Raw genomic sequence first — 22,283 nt, 5'->3', positions numbered from 1 at the left:
TATGATCTTCTTTGGCATAGAAAATATCCAACAGCTGTTTACCAGCCTACAGAAATGCTGTGTAATAAGAAATAAAAAGAGATTGTGCATCTCACTGAAACCATGGAGTAAATCAAGAAGCAACATTATCAAGCAGAATAAAATAAAATTAAATAAAATGAAATAAAATAAAATAAATAAAATAAATAAAATAAAATAAAATAAAAAAGTCATTAGGCTTCCACCCTTCATTTGTGCCATCCTGCTGGTTATCTGTAGACACAGAGTCAGACAGAAAGAAAGCAGTCACTAAGTTTCCACCCTTGATTTGTACAGTCTTAGTGCTCACCAGTGGGCACAGAGCACTAAGGCACAGGAATCACCCCGGAAAATCTCTTCAGGGAACATTATTGTGTAATATGGAAACAAACAAACAAACAAACAACAACAAAAAAAACCAAGAACATAAGCCAAGATTTTGAGAAATGATACATTATTTTGCTGTTGAATAAAAGGTATTCGTAAAGGGTGTAAGGCCTAAGGGTTTTTCATTTGTTTTTTGTTGTTTTTTCAAAAGCAGGTACCTAGGAGGGAACACTAATTTCACCAGACCAGGCAGCCAGTGACAAACACAGGAGAGTGCAGAGAATAAATTACAGGAGAGAAATTACACACCTGCTGAACTGGTTTACATTAAAAAAAAAAAAAAAAAAAAGTCTGATTAGTATTCTTGTTTGGGTTTGATTAGGATAACAGCACAGAAGAAACATCAAAACTATAGTAGCTGGAGCTGCTCGTTGGGCAAAGCTTACTGCAGCTTAAACGTGTCTGATTACCTCAGAGGTATAGTGGGAGAACTATTTATAGAGCAATAGGGAAAACACTGCTGGTATATTACAGCTGAGAGAATATTTAAGCATAGAGAAACTCAATACAATTTCAGTGGTTTAAATTATAGCTCTAGCAAATTGTAAGAGATTGAAGTTACAAAATATAAAATTCAAGCTGATGAAAATAACAGGAACATTACAAAAAAATAAATTTCTCAAAATATAGTGTAAGTAAACACCGTGAAAGCCAATTCATATGAACTTCCCTTGAAATACAGAAAAGAATGAACGTTCACTGAGCAGCAGTTGGGATGACAGGCTTTGTGAATTTATCTCTTCAGAAAGAATGGAGTATTTGGAAAGAAGTACATTGCCATTTATCATTATCAGCTGTAATTGAAATTGGGGCAGGTCAATGCTTTACTCTGAAACTGTGAAAGCTGTGTCATCAGGTATTGGGCTAACACAACAGAGGACCTTAATGTTCACTGACAAGAAAGCTTTAGAGTATTTAATGCCCTCCCTCGTCAAAGTTTTAGGTTATTAAATATGACAGTAGAATATGTATATAGGGGGAGAAAGAACCTTGGTGATAGATTCTATGTCTTTTTAAATAGTGCATCCCTTGCAAAAGGTCTTTCAGGTGTTCTTGTTGTCACTGATACATGTCAGTGTTTTTATTTAGGGATTATGTATCACTCCGACATCAGTCAAACACATTCAACTGACTGCAAAAGGATGACAGAATATCTAAAATCTAGGCTGCCAAATAAATTTAACTTTTACACATAAAGACTAGTGATTAAGGAAACACAGAGCTAAAATCTGTAAATTATTTAGGTTCTCCAGGCTGGGGTTTTGTACAAAACCTCAGTATTGAAGGAGAAGAATGGCTGTTCTCATCTATATTTCTTGACTGGTGACAGGGACTTGCAGGAGGGCAGTATGGCTTGCTGTGTGAGTCCATAGCCTGCAAATTACAGGCTACTTAGCTGGCTTCCCTTTTCTATTTTATTATTTTTTATTTTATTTTATTTTATTTTATTTTATTTTATTTTATTTTATTTTATTTTATTTTATTTTATTTTATTTTATTTATTTTATTTTATTTTATTTATTTTTTTCATATTAAATACTTTTCTTCCTTCTTTGCTTGTCAGCCTCTTCTGTAAAGAATAGCATTCAGGAACAACTACAAGGACTGATATAGAAAAAGAGCTGCGCATTAATTTCAGCATGTGGTCTTGAAGATTATTAAGGATGAGATGTCTGAAGAAAAGATGTTTGTCAGTCACCAAGATCTCCTCTACAGACAAGAGAAATGGTTCACACTTCTGGAGACTGATGCCTTCAATTTAAAGATGAGGGTTTAAAGTTGGTAGGTTGAATTGCCCTTTAACTTGCCTGACTCTCCTTCATCAGCTGTAGAGCAGGCCAGACTATTAGCTTCTACTTCATGCCTGAGCTTTTGATGGCTACAAATGAGATAATTCTGCAGCTGAAATGAGATAATTTCCTCATTTGGAGGCCCAAACCACTTTTTTTCAGGTTCTCTTCTGGAAAGAGGGAGAGAAGGGGCTCTTCTCAACCAAGACTGAACAAAAAGTATGACCTCTGTAGTTTCTTCATATCTCAGATTACTCATTTTTTGAAATGAGGCACTGTAGTGGGTGCAAGTGTCCAGGCTTTGGCAGCTGGGTGCTGCAAGGTGGCAAGAAGAGCAGAAAATGCCACAGAGAGTGGAGGGGGAGGAACAAAAAGAGAGAAAAACAGCAGAGGGAACAACATGGTCAGAGAAGGAAGTTTAGAAGGTGCTACTCCTGGGCCTGGAGTGGATGTTCCCTGTAGAGTCATGGAGGACCTGTGCTGGAGCTGAGGAAAAGCATGAGGAAGAAAGAGTGGCAGAGAGAAACTGCAGTGTGCTGACCCAAACTGCCCCTGTCCTGCACCATGTGTGGTGGGGGAGAGGAGGCTGGAGAGAAGCATTGAAGCTGAGTCTGAAAAAGTGGGGAGGAAAGGTGCTGTTTTAATGTTTCTCATTTTGTTTCCCACCAACCAAATAGTAACTGCATTTTTATTTAATTGGAAATAAATTAATTTTCCCCAAGTTGAGTCTGTTCTACCAGTGACAGTAGCAATCAACCTGTGTTTATTTACCAACAAACTTTCTTGCTCTCGTTCTTCCTATTTTCTCCCCCATATCATAGAAAGGGGGGGTGAGGGAGCAGCTGGGTAGGTGTTTGGTGGTTATCCACAGCTAGCGCACCGTAGGCACAATTTACACTTTGTTGTTGTACATCAACTGCATGTGCCTTTTCTAGGAACTGAAAAGAGACCCCAGGTGTACACAGTTGCTTTGGAAAGTGCAGCAAAATTCCAAATGTGGTATCTAATACATGGGACATACAGCTAACGAGAAGATTCAGATAATGACTCCAGATTTCCTTTCTTTTATTTTGAGAATATTCTTTTTTCTTTTGAGAATTTTCTTTCTTTCACAGATAATTCAGGAGGGAAGATCAAAATAGTCTATCAGAAGGTGAAATGGCATTAGCAATACCAAAATATTTCCAGATATACGTGCAGAATATGTGCAAACTTATGCTAATATATGCACAAAACCAAGTGTCTGTCAGATTTGCATAGAACTTGTAAGCTGAATAATTGAATCGGGAATGTATTTTCCCTTCAAAATTCTAATTTTTGTCAATGTTCCGCTTGTTCTGAATAACAACTGTGATTCTAAAAACTGTATTAAATTATCTGGATTGTTTGGTTTTGATTTGGAGAGACAAAATATTTCATTTCAAATTTCACCTTTTCATGAAAGTATAATGATATTAATTTTTCTTTCAAAGCAGCTTTTCAATATTGTTTTTCCAAAATGTTTAAAGTGGGCTTTTCTATATTGCAGCATTTTCATCCTAAATGAAAGGCTGTCAATACTGACACATACTAAAAACATTTCATTGTGGGTGTGAACGCTACTCACCCAGGAAAAAACTCTGACTAAAATATTCTGACTGGCAGACCTATTATCTCAGGCCAACCCGTTCTCTGACTCCTCCTTGCCTTTGGTGGTGGAACAGGTTTTCTGTTTGGAGACAGATGCAATAACCTTCTGTGCTGGTGTCACAGCTGTCACCTTCTCTGTAGTCACTATGGTTACATGGCAAAAACAGCATTTGTCCTTCGTGCTCTCTATTCAGCTGTCCCTATTCCACTTTCTACCAGGACAACATTCACCAAACTGACAGGGCTGTGTTGCTTGAAAGCTCCCTCATCCCTTTCTCACTGGAGATGAGCAAAAACCCTTGCTCTGCCTTTCTTTTATGTGGTTCTGAAAACTGCAACGTCTTGCAGAAGCTATGCACTGGTAGCTGATGGGTGCAAAGCGCGTATTTAATGTGTGGGATTGCATCTTAATAATGGGGTGTTGCATATGGTCTCTGAGAAAATAGTTTTCAAAGCCTCATATTCATTAAGTTAGGTAAAGTTGTAACTGGGTACTCTAGGGAGAAGAAATCAGTTTTTCATGTATTAGGGTAGAGTAAAATGGACAAAGCTCTCTGAAGAGGATATGCAGGAATTGCATGAGATCCAGCTCAACAATTTGTTTCAAAAGTAAATCAAACTAAAGTCAACAAACTTTTAAACCAAATTTTTGGTGGCTCTTTAATGCTTCTGGCATGGCTTTTCCTTTCTTTTTTTGGGCCAGGACCAACAGAGTTATTGTGAAGTGCTGCAGCAAACATATAGTATGTGTGCTGTTTCCGTCATTAACCACACAGGAGACAGGGAATGGAGCATGCGCCTGAAAGCACTGCGGGAATGGGATTTCTGCTGTTTTAAATGCAGGAGACTCAGACTGTGGATATGTCCCCTTGCCAATTAGTATCTGTACAGGGAAATTGAATATTATAAGGCTGAAGCATCACTCTGACACACATTACCCACTGATTCTCTTCACAACTGGTTATATTTTCCCTTGTCAGAGGTACCTATTCACAAAACAAGCATTCATGTTAGGCACTTCCAACCGCTGTTTTAAGTGGTGCCTGTCATTCCAGAGCTGACACTTTGCATACACCCTGCCAACTTGTTGACAAAAAGTGGGAAACACATAATTTAATACAGCTGTTTTACTGCAAAAAGTATCAACAACACTTCAGCCTTTTTATTTCAGATCTGTCAATCAAAAATATCCATTCCACCAGACAAGTTAACGTGCCCTGGAAGAATGCCTGTTTTTGACAGGCATTCAGAACATGGTGTGACTTTTTTTTTTTTTTTTTTTTAATTCCCTGTTCCTTTAGCCTATTCACTTATCTATTTGTTCAGAAGACTATAGCTCTTCTCATTGACTCCAATGATAAATTCAGAAAAAGATGTCAGCATATCCTTAGAACTTTGCAATCTTTGGATGTTAATTAATGATTTCATTTGTAGAGAAGATCATTGTGCTCACATGGATTCAATTTTCTTTTGACTGTGAACAGATCAGGTAGGTACAGCTGTCATGCTGTCTTTCAGAAATCTGTCCCTTCTCCACAAGATCAGGCTTCTTTGAAGATGAGATACGTTTTTTTTCGTTGTTTGTTTTTGACTAATCTTGTGTTATTATTTGTACCCACTTCTCAGTTTTGTTTTCAGTTGCATATTGTATTGACTAACGTCTTGTTCTTGCTTAGCATTACTGAAAGTTTGTGTCAAAATCTTGTTTTATTTAACCACGCTTTTTTAGCAGAACTTCATAAGATGTAGTCTTCATAAAAAATTCTGACCCCCCTTTACCTTTTTTGCTACTTTACTTCTCCCACTTTCTTGCCTATTGACAAATCCTCATTTAATTGTCAGTATTTTACTTCCTAGATTGTGTAAAATTGTCCGTCTGAAGCTGTGAACAAATCTGTCTCTACACGGATCTTAGGTTTCTTTGCCCTGAAAAGGCAACTGATGTGAAAATATACATTATCAGGATTAACAGCAATTTATCTTTCATCTTTTTTTTTTTCCCCAATACTTTTATGTCTACTTTATAGTTAATTTTTAATCTTTCCCTTATATTTATTTTAAAATTGGAGATTTTTTTTTTTCTGGAAACTACTTGAAAATATTGTGAGTTTCCAGCCTGTGAGATCTCTGTAGCACTAATTCCTGAATTAATAATATCCTAATGCAATATAGCAAATCCTGACCAGGCTACCTGTCAGCAGGTGAATAACACTTTTATGAGATTTATAATCCAATTTCTAATTTATGATGGTTCTAAAAAAAAAAAAAAGAAAAAAAGTCAGATGGATTTTGACCTTGCTTATACTGAAAGCCGGTAACCGTAGGGAATCTGAGATCTTTCTGGTGAGCAGGAAGATTTATTATCTGTTCAGTGAGAATTCATAGGCTGAGATCCCTCTGCCAATAAATCTTGATATTCATCTGGCCTAATGCTGTGTGAAGTTAAAGCAAAAAATTCTTAAGGCAAAAAAAAAGATGGTTTGACTCACTGTAAGTTTTTGGTAAGTGATGTAGGATGAAGTAATTCAGAAGGAGAAAGAAGCCATTCTACTTTAAGCTTTTTTCAATGATTCTGAGATAAAGGAATGAAGTAGCATTTTGTGTCCAAGCAAGATGTGTATTTTTGGCAACGGCCAATGCATTTTATGGAGCTGTATTGATGTGAAATTTACCATTTAAGAAATGCATTTCACCATTGAAAACAGTGCAAAAAAAAAAAAATACAGCCTCGTTATGCACAGAAAGCTCATTAGGGCCAAATTTAGTTGGCTGAGCATGGCCGGGGAGGAGTCAAAGAGAGTATCTGGACCAGACAGCTCTACCCAGAATAAGGAACCAGATGTCTGTTATAGAAAGTATATATCTGAAAAAGACAAATATGAGACAAAGATGCAACTGGCACTGGAAACCATGGCAACAGGTGGGTGCATATCGAAAGAGCAGAAAATCCAGGAGCAGGGGTTAAGTCTGAAATATACTAATCTTTTCGCTACGAACTCCCTGTGGTCTGGGGAAGTGTCTTTTTGCAAGCTGCAAGATTTCACACCGCATAATATTTTAGGAATGTGTTTGTTTCTCTGAAATATTTTAGGTGTGTACTCATGAGCCAAGTATCTACATGAAATAACTGCATGGAGGTGAAGATGTACAGACAGGACTACTGTGCCCCAAATGTGCTGTACAAAATTCCTGCATAGTAAATCACAATAATGCCAGGTCTGTCCCTGAAGTCAGAATTTAAGAAAGATATGGGCAAATGCCAGCATTGCAGCAACATGCTGAACAAGATGGACCTGCTGAGTGAGAGCAGTGAATAGGGAAACAGCTGGGGGGGTGGTGGTGATGTGACGACATGAGTGGAGGGCATCCTTGTTTGTTACACTGCACAAAAATCTCCATAGTTTAGAGAATCATGATTTCCCTCCAGCTGCATTTGCCAAACTTGTCTATTGCTTTTAAAAGGACAGGTTCTTTTTATTAAAGACCTTTCATTCACCATTATGTCTTTTGTGTCTTTCAAAATTCTGCCTTTCCCTTGGCAGAATTTTCAGTTTCATACTAGACTGGTGGCAGTGGCTGGCTTCTCAGTGACTAACAAGGATCTCCTCTAGGATTTGGCAACAATCTCCGACAGCAGAGGGGGATTTGTCCAGGCTGAGATGTGACAGGGCACATGGTGGCCTGAGTTCTGCACAGGCTGGTTTCTCTGTGCCAAAAAGAGACGAGCAGTTGCCACTGGGTGGAAGCTAAAGTGCCTGCCTGAGACTTCTCAAGTGTAAGGAAATTGATTCTTAATCATACACTTAATTCCTTTCATCATCATCATTATTCTAGCAAGGCAAAATTATCATGTTTTAATTTATGGAGCTGTGCATAACATTTGTCAGCGTCTTGTTACCTTTTACTCTCAGAAATACCACACAACAGTCTTGTCTGCTGGCAATATTTCAATGTCATATTGCAAACCAGAATTAGTCACAGGGTCCCTAAGCTTTTTATTAACATCAATGGTCTATCTTGGATTTTTTTTGGATAAACTGTTTCTCAAAGTATCTAAACACTGAAGTGTTTGATCTCTGGTTATCTGCTTCTGAAACATTTAACATGACACTGCAAATACAGTAGTTCAAGGAGAGAGAAACAAAAGCAATTATGAAATTGTCCATTTAAAAAAAGATATCCCACTAATTAGACCCAAGAGCTAGATTTTTTAGGAAAATGTTTGCTTATAATATTTTAAAATTACAGACTTCCAACTGAAAAATCAAGAGAATGTTGGTTAATTTATTTTGTTTTTAACACAAGCATTTTGGATAATCATACACCTGAAATACAAAACAAAGAACATTTTACCATGTGTGTGTGGTTTTTTTTTTTCTAGTAATATTTGAGCTAGTAAATCACCTAATGTTTTCACTCAGATTAAGAGAATCAGAAAATCATCCATTTTAATTAAAAATGCATTTTGAAATTTAAACTTTCCTATTAATATTTTGTTTCCATTCCATGAAGATTCCTAAAGATCCCAGTTACTCCATCAAAACTATGTTCACCCTAAAACAGGAACTGATATCCTGTTACTTACTATTAGTCTAGCAGCATTGTTGTCATCCAGAGTATCCAAGTATATTCAGTGCTAAGTGACTTGAAATTCAGTGCAGTGTGGATGTTTTGAGATATTTATTTTTTTTAGGTTTGTCTGTGCAGCTATTGAGAGACAATTATGCATGCAGTTATATATACATATTTTTTCTTGTGGGGGAAATCTGTTCAGAATTTTTCAAGTGAGTTGCTTGTTTATGTTTGTGATCAGTATATAAGTTTGTTACTGGAGATCTTTGTAGTGCAGCTATCTGTGTCTCTGTGACCTAGCTTTTGATATTTACAATAGATATCCTTTATTTCATCTTCCTGCTGGTGGCAGAGGAATGGGTCTATCAAACAAAATGCTTTTCTTTATCATTTAATTACCTTTGAATTTCTTCCATGGTCATCAATTCTTCCATTGACAGCCTCCTCCAAGAATCACGGAGAGAATGCAATGTTCTAATTCAGAGTCTATTCACTAAAAATAGCAACATGAAAAAGCATGAAAAGCTTGTCCTAAAACCTGTCCTGCTCTGCCTGTGGTGTAATAGAAATTCTGTCATGGGACATTTGGAAACTGAGTTAAATAATACTTTCATAACAGTAGAAGGCCACTATTTTTTCTGATAATTTTGATAAAATACCAGGTAGAATGCTGATTCCTTTTTAAATCACTGGAAGTTTCTCAATAGTGGTTACTAAGCCCAGGAGTTAATTCAATGGAAAAACAAATACTGAAGGTTTGGCTTGTGTCGTCAGCTTTCTGAACTTATCCATGCTGGGAATCACTTATGGCCGCTTTATTCATTTCAGTGATTTGAAAGTATTTTATTACCTAACAACAACAAAAAAGACACTCTCATAAATTTTAGAATAAGTAAATGTTTTTCTTAAAATAAATAAATTCTCGCAACTATAGGAGAAAGAGGCTGCTTCCCATTCATCTACAAAATATTTACTTTGGTTGATGCAACATATGTTCTCAACCTAAACCACTAATCTGGCCATTGTCTTGGTCTCATGGAATCCTGGTATCCAAGATGTGTGGGTGCCAGCAGGCAGCACATGACCGTGGTGTTGTACCTCCTTAGGGATACCCCAGGAACACAGCACAGTGCACCCTGTGGCCACCTGAGGGTTGCTATGAGATGGAGAGTTGATAGCTGGCAGTGCCTTCTGAGAAAGCTTTCTGCCATCAGCATGCAACAGGGTTTCTGGCAAAACACATGCACAGTATCTGACTAATTCATAAAACCTACTATAACCGATCAGGTGACCAATCAACTGCTGAAACAGAAACAACTTTAAGAACTGGGAGAAAAAGCTTAAAATAGAAAGTATGAACACGTCTGCATATAGCTAGACAGATGGCATCTCTTTAAGCAGGGCTTATCCATATGGCAAGCTAGTAGATTGAATTTGAACACTGTATTGGATCCCAGTGGAACAAAACCCGGATTTTTTGACTCAGAGAGCATACGCTATATATCTTACTTATGCTTCAGATGACAATATAAGCAGTTTTGTGCTATCAGTTTCTGGTAGCAGGTACAAGTAATGAGAGAGAGGGGGAGAGAGATGAAGAAACATGAACTTACCAGGGAGTTTCAAAACTCTCTGGGGGAAGGTTTGAATAAATAGACAAGAACAATAAAAAAAAAATGGCATTCAAAAACTAGATAAGCAGCTTTCATAAACAGCAAAATTGAATTGTTGACTAAGACAAAATTGCTATTACTGCATCTGCCGGCTACCCAGCAATAGCTCATTAACTGAAGAGGTCTGCTCCTTTTCCTTCACATTCGGTGTTGTCTTGACAAATGCAGTACCAAAAATTCTGACTTGGTCAAGGTGAAAGCAGCTGGGGACACAGAATTTCTGTAACAAGGTACATAGACTATCCAGATACAGAAGATTTCTAAATCAGAATAACCACATCCTTTGCCTTTTCATCCCTGATAGGCACTTAAGCATTCAGCTTATGTGCTGGTTGTTGCTCCTCAGCTGCAAATTCTCAGCTGAGATATTCCAGGCATAAAGGAAAGGTTGTAGTTGAGAACGTATTACCTGACGTGGCACAGGGATTACACTCCTTGAGCAGAAGCAAACCTGCTTGGCTGTATGATGGTACTGGAGAACTGGGAAGAAGCCAATTTTACATATGAAGAAAATTCAGAAGATATTTGCATCATTGATTTCAAACCATAAAATATCCAAACCCTTTGAAACGACATGTAGTGAGGCTATGATGCTTGAAAGAAAAGAAAGTAAATATATCAATGTAAAATATCTTTGTTTTAATGAAAATTTTATTGCAAGATGTTGCTGACAGGTTCAATGAATCTCATTTGCTTATTGACATGTGAAACGTTGAAAAATACTTCACTTTTTAAAATACATATATAAAAAAAAAACAAACCAGAAATATCTTGTAATAGAAAGAGCCCAATTTAACTATCTCTAACCTAAATAAATGTGTGTATCTATACTTTTGGTGGAATGGCTGGCTAAACATGGTTTACATATTAACACTTTAGTGGATATCCATATTTTCAATTCAGCCTGACAATCTCTTAATGATCTTTTATACAGACAACATCATCTTTGGAACCAGGGCAAGAGAGAAGTTTGAAGATAACATTAAAGAACTTCTCAGGATAAAAAGCTTATCAATGCTCACCTGCAGAAACATCAGGAAGGCTGACGATCCAATAATCTGGTATGCTTTTATTGCTACATGCCATAACTGGTTGAACCAGTTAAAATAAGACTGGTATAAAAAACAAATTGAGAACCAACTGAAATTTCTTGCCAGGCTTAAATTCACACTTTCAAATGAAAGTGATGTCTGAACATATTTCTCATTACTTCAAACCATGAGACCTGAATGAGACGTGAATATGCAGTTAGCCATACCTGTATGCTGTCTTGCAGAATTCAGTGGGACTTTGAGGACAATAAAATCTGTCTATGCTGATTATGGTACAAGACAATAATGAAGATCTGCCTTCAAAACATTATTAAACTCTTTCTGAGTCCTGGTTTCTGAGTCCCATACCAGACACAGTATATGTGCAGAAGATGAGATTTCAGAAGTTTGCCATCTAGGTACCAAATTGTACAAAGTCTGATGAATGGCAGGTTCCTTCTATCCTAACTTTTATAATCCTTCACAGATTTTTCAGTTTTCTTCTGGGATAATTTTGTGTTCTTTAGCAAGAATGGGTACTACTGGTAACTATAACTACCTATAATTATTACCAGTACTTGTCGCTACACTATTGATCTTGACCCTGATCCTTCTTTTTCACTAGACAAAGAAAACCTTTTTGTCTGAAAGATAAGGAAAAACATTCAGGAAAGCATTCAGCTCTTCAGCACAAGGAAGTCTGAGGAGGGGCAGCTCTTCCCTACCCTCATTTAGTATCTATAGAAAAAGGATGTAAACTTATGAATGTATTATGCTGGTGAGTCATGCTGATTAGCAGATAATTAGCCAGGCTCATTTGCTTAACCTTAATGCTCATCACATGTCATGCAACAAAATCCACTGTGCATTACAAGGGATTTGACATCATGGAAGTAATTATTCCAAAACGATTCTGATAGATTAAAAAAATAAAAAATGAGGCAATTTGGCCCTAAAAAAACATTCTCTAATGAGAATGTTTCTGGGTCTGCAAATCCATAGTCATGTTTTATTTATAGCCTGGCCTATGATTCATCATTAGAGTTTCTTTCAGATTTTTGAAGAAAAATTGTTCTTCCATGCACGAGTGTTTTTAGATAACCACAGCTGCTCCTCACTAGCTGCCGTTTCAATAGCAGAAAGCCTAACACTAGCATTCTTACGCATCTTGGTTCCTGTCTGCTCACATTCAAACCCTTTTCACCACACACAATCAATTCCATTGTAAAAGCTCCCAGCAGCAGCCACTACAGCCATAATTTGGCTTGTCAGCAAACCATCCCCTTTTTGTTCCAAGGAGGAACAGCTGATAGGATGAAACTTTGCTGCTGGCTGGAAATCTTTGAAAGGATGGTGCTGGTGGTGCCCCACCCCTGCTGTCATCTTCTGCAAAACCACCGCCTGTGCTAAAGCGACTCTTAAACCATTGTGAGGCAGCTGTGGGAAGCTCTGTTGGGTGGACAGCACAGGAAGGTAGGGTGCTGCCTGCTCCTTCTGCTGCTCTGGCATTAAGGGGTAAAATCGGAGTTACTTTGTGTTATAACTTGCTGAGTTATAGAAGAAGGAATGGTCTGAAGTGGTTTGTTGTCGAGAAAATTATTTCTGGAGGCTTGGTAGTTTGTGTTTCTGCACCCTCATCTTTTGTTTTAAGAGTTTTCAGGGTAAACAGGCAGATTTATAGGTTGTTTAAGAAGTAAAGCTAAAGTTCTCTGGTAGTCTTATCCTCAGCTAAATATTGGTCCTGTCTGCGTGCACAAAAGACAAAACCCTGTTAAATGCTCCAAGCTGCAGGGTTCCTCTTTAGAAACAGATTACTTCTACACTTTCAGAAACTGTGCCAGATCATTATTTTCCTCATGTTTGCTCTTTCAGCACCTGGTCACACTGGAACTGACAGAGACTAGAGGCTGTGCCTGGGTTAAAAATCAGGTCACTGAGTCTGGCATTGCTTGATGGGTGCCTCTGTAGACAACACCAGAGAAACGAAACTAGAGCTTCACACACATACCTGACATAGCGATAAAAATGGAGTTGTTTTGTTGCCTCACCTTTGTTCAGCTGCATCCTGAAGATGGGTATAAGTAAAACTTTGATTGCCCCCTTGGCTGGTTCTGCCCTTAGTTACACCTGCCTGCGGAGATGCAGGGGTGGAGGAGCAGCAGAGCAGCCCTTGCTGCTCTTGCAGTGCTTTGTTAGCTGAAAACCACTCAGGCTTTGTGGCTGTAATCAATGTGTCTGGGGAACTCGTAGTCCGAGTGTGCAATCTCAGCCTGAGGTTGAGGAAATAAATGCTTTTGTCAGTTATCCTGCTGGCAGTTTGCTGCTGTCTGGCAGCTTAGAGAAGGCAGAAAATGCTGTAGGGAGTAGCTGAGTGGGTGACTTTTGACTTTCTGTAAATAGAAAAGGAAAAATTAAGGTCTTTGAGTAGTCCTAGAGCTCCAGTGTAAGGCTTCTGCAGGTCTGCTATCAATTTCTTTCCTGTAGGCAGCCAGAAGTTTTGTCCTGTTATATTCCCTCTTCAGCAGTATTGTGATCACATGGATCTGCAGTGCAAACTGCCTCATACTGCATGAATACTTTGTCTGGTTCCCATAAATAATAACATATATACCTATCAAAGTAGAGCAACTTTATGTGAATTCTGGTTTTTGCTTTTCCTTTTTTTTTTCTTTTTTTTTTTTTTAAATTACAAGCTATGTGATCATACGTACCTATTAAACAACAACACTGTTGTCCAAAATAACAAATGAGATTAAATATGTTCCTTTCCATGAGAAAAGGAATCATAGAAGAACCACTTGTACTGGGAAATGTTTTCTACTTTTGATAAACCTATATTCAATGTGTTTGGGAAACAGTTGTGTGCCCCTTCCTAATCGTTTGAGTGGTCCCATTGCCAAACATCAGCATGATGTCTATGCTTCTCCCAGTTTGGTTTCAGTATAAACAGCTTTTGTGTAACTTCAGTTCCTGTGCCAATCTTTTATCAAGATTGCCTCTTAAATATGCTAAGCAGAGAGGTCAGAGCTCTCTATATTTGTTAAACAAATTAATGTCAAAGATCCCAAACAATTCTAACTCAGAAAACATGCAAAAGGCAGTGAAGGAGAGAGCCAATTTGAAAAATTAAAAGCATTTTGTATATGAAACACCTGAGTAGCTCATAAAAAGCTCAGTTTCTCCCAGAAGACTCCATATAGAGGAATTACCTTTGCTGTAAGTTAAAAGGTGAACTTCTCCCTGACTGTCCCCCTACAGAAAATATGTTAACTATTCCTTTAAAATGTGACCTTGGAAGTGTGAACCTGGTGACTAGAGTGACTGCAGAACTACCAAGGATCCTGGACCTCTGCTTAGTTTAGGTGAGCATCCATGTGTATTTGGATATATAACTGCAACGTATCTTTGCTTAATTCATCCTGTCTCTGCTTTTATTTCTTTCCATCCTGCAAGAAAGCCTTTAGATTCTCTCACTTCTTCCAACAGGCAGCCAAGGCTCTTATCGTAGAGCCCACATCCCTCCCACAATTCCCATCTCTCCTCCAGCCATGGCCACCTCTCACCTTCTCAATTCGTTCATGCACCACTTGTACCCCTGCTACTGCGTGACTGAGCATATTTTCAGGGCTCCGTGGAAGGCTCTGATCAGCATTCAGTTTACAAAGATACCCAGGGGTTTACAGCCAGGGTAGGTTGTGCCTGCAAATTTATAACTTCTAAAGAAAGTCAGGCAGGGAGGGTGGCTTTCATGCTCGTCACGTAAGGAAGCCCTACAGAAATCTTAGACTTAGATGAATAAGAGGGATGATGAGATGGGGATCAGTTTTTTATGAAGAAATGGAAATCTGTTTGAGAGAGAGGAAGAAGGTGAAGGAACTAGAAGAATTGCTCATGGATCAGACATAAGCAATAAATAAATAAATAAAGGAAAAAGAGAAGGGAGAAAAAAAAATCAACAGTCCCTGTAAGCAGAACAGAAAATTTAAAAGAGGAACAAAGAGCAAAGGAATAATTACTGCCTTGGGTAGCCATCTTCTGTTGGAGGTCACCCAGCCCAGCCTCCCCCAGCAGAGCAGAAAGGATGGCAGGTGTGGGCACCCCTCTCCCCTTTAGCTGATGGGTGGATTGAACTGTCTGACTTGTCACTAAAGCAGATATGGTCCATGCACACAGTAACTAAAGCAAAAGTTGTCTGTGCACGTAATCAGTGGAGCAGAATGGGTCCATGCAGAGTCAGTAAGGTAGATAGGTCCATGCGCACAGTCCCATCAGCAGGCCCTGTGGGGACCTGCAGCAGAGCAGAGAGAGCTGGTAAAGTGTTTTTGCAATGTCACAGCTCTCTTCCAACAGCAGTAACAGCTCAACATGTGCCTGTTTGGTCAGATCAGGTGTTCCAGCCAAATAAATAAGGTATTTCTTCACTGAGACAACTTTTCAGGAAGTTATCAATTTTTGTATTTACGTATTAAGAAAAAAAATCAAGAAAAAGCATGGGTTTTTATCCTCTGTTTGCAAAGCACAGGAGAATTAAATGAAAATTGTACTGCTGCACAGCTGATGCATATAATGAAGGATGTCTATGTCTCAGGGTCTTTATAAGAAATCCATGTGAAGTTACAGGTATGAAGAAGTAGGCCTCAATAATTCAGTTGGATTATTATATTAAAAATATTATTTAAAATATAATACAGAGAATTTACCAGAAGAAAAAAAGTAAAAAAATAAAAGGAGAATTAGGCAAAGGACATGCATCACAGTATGACTGGTGTTGTACCTTCTAGGAAAAAAAAAATCACAGTGATATATTTCCTCTTTGAAAGTTAGTAGATATGCATCCATTGCCTCAAGGCCCAGAGAAATTTTGCTACTCCAGAAAATAAAATAAAATATTCTGAAATTAAACCTTATGAAATAAAGCCGTAGTGAGGTGGATTTTTGTTTTCATCTTTTCTTAATATAGCCACATTTATATGGTTGAAGTTAATTCTAAAGCACTGGTTTGGAAGTTACAGCTATTTGTAAAGACAGCAAAGGTATATATAAACAAAATATTTTGAGAAAAAAAATATGATCTCACCATTTATCCATAATGCTCTTAGATGGTATGAAGATTTATAATGATTTTCCTCAAATTTTTTTTTGAATGTGGTGGAAAAGGAGCCAATATAGAATATTAGGGCCAAAATTTTCCAGTCTGAGTATCTAAAATTAGGTTCCTAACTCCATATTTATATATCTAAATATAAGAAGCCAAATTTTCAGAGCTGCTGAGCAATCCCAGCTGCCACTGAAATCAGTGGGAGCTTTGGGTAAATACCAGATTGTCTATCTAGGCTCATTGTCATGTAAAGACTAAATAGGGATTGGAATATTTTAGCCAGTGCTATTGTGTTAGGACAGAGGTCTGTAGAAATGCATAACAAACTCCTGCTGATTTTCACTGAGGTTTCAAAGGCAAGGTGCATGTTTCGTCCCTTGTTACCCCATTCCTGATGCCTATCCTCAGACGGCACAGCACCTCACCCCACCTCCTCCTGGGGACCTCGGAGGTGCAGCCCTGCATCACTCCCTGGCTGTGGCCGTTTTCCATGCACTTCCACATTTTCAGGACTTGGAAGAGCTGGCATAGATCCCTCCACATCTCCGGGTGCAGCATCCTCTTTCCAGGGGAGCCGCCAGGTGCCATGTGGCTCTGTTTGAGCATAGCTGGGACTCTCAGACCTGGATTTCTTCCATGCAAGGTGGTACAAGATGATAATACAGCTGCTGCGCTTCCTGCACACCCCAGAACAAAAGAGGCTTTCTTGTACGGGTGTTTCACGGGAAAATGCACTTTTGGTTAGTGTTTTTTTGAAGTAGTGCTGTGTTATTCTGTTTGTTCTCTGTAATCTCCTCGAGCCTCTTTTTCTATGATAAGAGTTACCTAATGTTTATCTTTCCTCCACATGGCTACGGAAGCCTCAAAAGCTTTTCTGAGCTCTCCACGGAGCCCAGAAGGAGCAGGCACCGAGCTGCCATCACTGCTCTCCCCCTCTCCGCCAAGCCCCGCAGCAACAGGGCACCACTGATGATGAAGCAAAACAACAGAGAAGCAGCTTCCGTTGAACACAAAGCCGATGCAAAGATCAAAACAGAACTGAGCAAAACACAACTTGAAAGAGTACAATTCAAGGAATCAAGCAGACGCTTTTTTTTTTCCCTACCTTGTGGTATACAGATGCACAACATAGCCTCAAGTCACTGAAGTCAGTATCCAACCTGACAGGAGCCAGGATTTCACCTCTAGTGTTTTAATTTTTGGCTTCTGTCAGAGCTGCTACATTTCCCACACATTTTTTTTCTCTCATTCCACATTACTTTCACAGCCAAGGGAACTCACTTTGCTCTTTACCACAGTTCCTGATCTTTCCTGGGAGTAAGATGGATCTTCTGCACATAAGCCCTGTTTTCATCAGGCTTGCGACCTCCAAGAGTTATTTTTCTGTTTAGCTTCCGAAAGCTCATTTAGCTGTCATGGTCTCATCTGGGGCCGTGACTCTTGGTCTGGCAAAATCTAATTTATGCTTTAACTTGTTAATATTTTTTTTTCAAGGCTTATAATTTCACCAGACTTTAGCCTTTTATGTTCAAATCTTCCATGTAATGTCTGCTATTTTATTATTATTATTTACCTTATTTGGAAAAAGGATCAGAGAAGCACTGTTAATATTTCATAAATGAAGAAATAGTGAAAAATGTTTGTTTTGCTAATGTTAAGGGAAAAAATGGCATCTATTTAACTGAGAAGTTTAAACATCTCTATGCCTGGGAACAGGGAATTCTTGAAGGGGAAAAATGACACAACCCAAATGTGTTTATCCTATTCATATGATTTTCTGTGTTTAAAGGAAGTGAAGTTTGTACATAAAGTCAATGGAAGAATTATTGTCCTTAAAGATATCAAATACAAAGAAAAGAACTGAATGTTTTCAGAAGCATTTGGAAGCACCACAACATGAATACTGATGGGCAAAGAAGAGGACATTAGGTTTTTTGAAGTGCCTGAGTGAATGATGATCCTGAGCACCACTGCACCTGAATGATGATTTGGGAAGTCTGCCGTATGTCAGGCAGCACTGGGCTGTCATCCCTGGGTGGGTATCTGGTGGAGTCTCTCAGGCTGGAGGCTCTATAGCTGCACTGAGAGCCTGGTTCAGTGCCATGCTCAAGGGGTTATCATCTCCAGGGCCTGAGGTAGTTCACCTGAGTGGAGCTGCTCTGCTATGAAAGTGTTTATCAAAACAACTTCATCTTGGCAAGGATCCTCCATGCCGCATCAAGCTGCCCAGTACAGATATGCCCATATGATCCCAAGACAAGTTTGTAATGAGATGCTTAGCCACTAAATGCAGACAAGTAGGTTATGGGGTTATCAAAATCACCTAGTCATCTGCTACCATCTCAGTGTGAACAAGAGTCTTGTATAGTTGGTCCTAAGGTACTTTTGAGGGATTTTTACTATGGAAAAACAACACTGGATGGAACAACATGAGTTGGTGATGGTAAGGGAGGGACAACCTCTGAAAGTGTTTCATGAGACACTTAGAGAGAAGGAAGAGGGTAGAGTGTAGATAGAAGAAGAACAGCTACAAAGACTATAGCAACAGTAAAAAAGTAAAGTCTTAAATTTTAGTAAGAAAAAACTGAGTCTGAGAAAACCTACTGGAACGGTGATGGCAAGTGATGTCTCCCTCTCACAGAGACTGCTTTCGTGTCTCATGTAATGCTAAATACATAAAGAAGCCCTTGTGCTTCCTGCTTTTAGTGGGTGGGAACACATGTCCTCAGCTCATTTCTGATCACAGAATATAATTGAAAAGGAATTCCTGCTCTAATCATACCCAAGCATAATCATTTTGTCATGGTGTCCTATAACTGCAGAGAGCAATCTGTATCAATTTCTGAAAGGTAAAAAAAATCTTTCACATGGGATTAAAGAATCTGTCTTCTGAAACTTGCTTATAGATATTAGGTAGATCTTACAGGCCTTTGTGGATTTTCTTTCATTCATGGAAATGAACAGCAATTGCTTCACTATTGTCCCAAAATCTGAGGCCTCTCTCTTAATATGTAGAAAATGTGTGTATATAGCAAGTTACCTGTACAGCAGGGAGAATGAATGGGATTGTATTGCTTGTTATTCTCACTATTAAAAGGCCTGCAGCAAAGTTACTCAAGCTTGGTGTTTTTTCACCATATTCAGAGAAGTTTCTCCAGCTGAGAGGTGCTTCAGAGCAGAGGGGGATTACTCAGAAAATAATGCAGGTTTGCATTCGATAATTTAGCCTGGAAGACAGTAAGTCTTTGTTCAGGAATCCTTGTGGAATGCTGGAAAGATGGCTGTAACTTTAAGGAGCTTTCTGTGTTTCCTTTATTTGTTTTGCTGGGGAAGAAGTCCCAGGAGCAGGGAGCAATGTGAATCAGGCTACATCCACAGTGGAAAAGCTGTTGCTTTGGCAGTGTTTTCACCCTGGTAGTGACAGGCTTTCCCAGACTGCTTCTCAATAGCATAGTGTATGGGTGACCCATAACAATCTTTGCAGCACATCCTCCCTCGAGGCCATAGCCTTGACCCTGGGACACCGGGAAGAAATCAATGATTTTGAATGTGATAATTGCAGAAAAGTCTGTCTTTTTTTTTTTTCTTCTTCCCTCTGTCTCTCCAGAAGCAAATGCATTATGTTCCCTAAAAATTTGCCTCCTTCTTCAAGAGAAAATTGATTTTTTTTCCCAAATAAATAGTAGTTATTTGGATTTTTTTTTTTAATTTGTCTATGACTACCTTCAACCTATTTTTCTGTAAGATGTTTCAAAATAGTTTCATTTAATGGATTTTCAAGCATAGTTTTACTTGCATAAGGAACAAACAAACAAAACAAATAAACAAACAAAGATACCTTAACCTTTCTTCTACTTCACCTTTTACAACAATCCAGTCTGATGTGCAGGCCATAATGACCAATACTGATTGTATGATTCCTTCCCCTTTTCTGATTGCACGTGTCCTTTTTCCTTTATGAAACTAAAATTTAATGATGAAATGACATTAAAATGTTGAAACATTAGAAATATAAAATCAGTGTAAAAAAGACTGCAAATGTTGACAGTAAAGCAGCAATTTTCATATTTCAAGTAATTTCATTCTTTTCAAATGACAAGAAAACTTTGCAATTTGTTGTGTGGATAAACACCTTTGGGAATGCATTCTTGAAGTACAGATTTGATTGTCATGTAGTCAGAGGTGAATTGTTTTCCACTGTTGATTCTAATGATGATAGAGATTTTATTTTGGTAATGTAACTTATGAGAAAATTTATCTGACAAGAGTCACTCCATATTATTTTCCTTGACAATATTCCTAGCATTGCTGCTAGACTGTATTGCCACGTCTTCACACTACTTCGTCATCTCTTACAAAAAAAGAGTCTAACTAAAGTTTCTCTCTCTCCCCATTCTTCTTCTGCCTCACTATTGATTTCCCCTTCTGTGTCACAGCCTGTCTCTAATTCTGAGGTCTAAGGACTATCATCTGCCTCTCACTCCTTCAGATCCTGCTGTCTCAAGCTTCTTTTCCTCATTTATTTCTGTTCTTATTATCTCAGCCTCACCTTCATCTGTGCTGGCTCCTGTCCCAATGCTTGCAAGCATGCTCCTGCATACTCTACATCAGAATAAGGCTCCTTTATTCAGCCTGCCCACTTATAATCTGATGTCCTTCATCACCTTTGTTTTCAATACTCTGTGGCCCAGATCCAAAGACCTGTTTAGGCTCTTGACTTGTCCTTGAATGCCTAAAAGTATTCTGAATGCAGTCCTGCCTCAGTTTTATTTCCTTAGCTCTCACAAGGCCTATCAAATTTCTCCTGTACCTTCACTGCTCTTCCATGACAGCTGAATTCCTTTTTGGGAAACCACCTTTGCATGGTGAGGTTACTTATGGAAGGGACTTCATAGCATCTGTGTGGGTTGTACTTTTGTTCCTACAGCCTCAGCATCACGTCTTTAATGGTGACTACTTCGAAGAAGGAGCTGAGACAGAACTGCTTACTGGGTCCATTTTGGACCAGTCAGCACAAGTTGATTCGCAAAAATAAAAGGAGAAATTAAGAGTAATGTCTATGTTCATTATGTTCTCTCTCCATCCACAAGAAAAATTCCCATGTTTCAACCGGACATTTTGGCCTTCTCAACCCTGCTTCATTCTCCATTAAGATGGATACTTAAGCTGAAGTAGCTAATAGAACAATGACAAATATGACTGCTTCTCAATAAGCACATCTTAGGCTGGCTAATAACCATAACATTGCAGAAACCATTGCTAGATTTGGTATTTTGTGTCAACGCAGGTAGAACCATTGAATCATTAGAAGGCTGCAACACAAGTTGCAAGAAGATCCACAGAGGGACCTGAGTGTTGCGGTGTGTCACATCACAGTATCTTTTAGCTGTGTAGCCACCTAGGAGGACTCACAACACAGCACTTGGAGACCCATCTGTAAGGGTCCGTGAACGGGAATTCACAAAATACAGCTGCTGGAGCCAGTAAATGGGAAGGACTCAGGGGATGGCAGAGCATTTGAGTGCTTTTCTGCTCCTTAGCCTTTCAAATCACAAGCACCTGCAGAAAAAATACCCCCTCTCCTCCATTCCTTTGAGACTAATTGTGCAGAAAGGCTTGCTGGAGTTAGAAAAGGCAATTTAAAGGCCTGTATTTAAAAAGAAAAAAAAATTGACAGGGAATTAGTTTTTCTTACTAAAGCTGGCTGGAAGGATCATTAAGACACTAGCAATACCAAGTAACTGCTGTTTTCTCTAACAACTCCCTAGTGAACGCACATGCTGCTGGCTTGTCGGAAGCTGGTAGAGGTGCTATAAAGATCTGAGGTCTGCATTTAGATGTCTGAAGTTAGTCAGCCAAGTTCCCGTTTTTGGATTCAGCTCACAGGTGTTATCCTCTTAGTTGTGCCTGATGGTATTTTATGTTTCTTAGCTTTGCATATGAATGGTAAATGGGCTGTAACAAATTTTGGAAGGACACCTAAAACAGAGTAAAATATGGAATGATTAATTTTTGCTCTTGGCACATGTAGTAAGAAGCTGATTTTCTCACTTGGGTTTCAAGAGCTGGAATATCCCCATTAGTT

General features: G+C 38.6%; 1 long non-coding RNA gene across 3 annotated transcripts; it reads left to right on the top strand.

The window, feature by feature from the left end:
- Window positions 1-12,046: 12,046 nt before the first annotated feature.
- On the top strand, window positions 12,047-21,002 carry LOC308199819. 3 transcript variants are annotated; one of them, XR_013954975.1, is made up of 3 exons: window positions 12,047-12,573; window positions 14,359-14,462; window positions 17,059-21,002. It is a non-coding gene; the product is annotated as an uncharacterized lncRNA (long non-coding RNA). The 3 variants fall into 3 exon arrangements; XR_013954976.1 differs by having other exon boundaries at window positions 12,047-12,615; XR_013954977.1 differs by lacking the exon at window positions 12,047-12,573 and adding an exon at window positions 12,971-13,029.
- The last annotated feature ends 1,281 nt before the right edge of the window (window positions 21,003-22,283 follow it).

The sequence above is a fragment of the Anser brachyrhynchus genome, assembly GCF_964034855.1.
Source record: "Anser brachyrhynchus genome assembly, chromosome: 1".
Taxonomy (NCBI): Eukaryota; Metazoa; Chordata; class Aves; order Anseriformes; family Anatidae; genus Anser; species Anser brachyrhynchus.
Note: the sequence above shows the minus strand (reverse complement) of the source record. Positions and strands in the feature narration are given on the sequence as shown.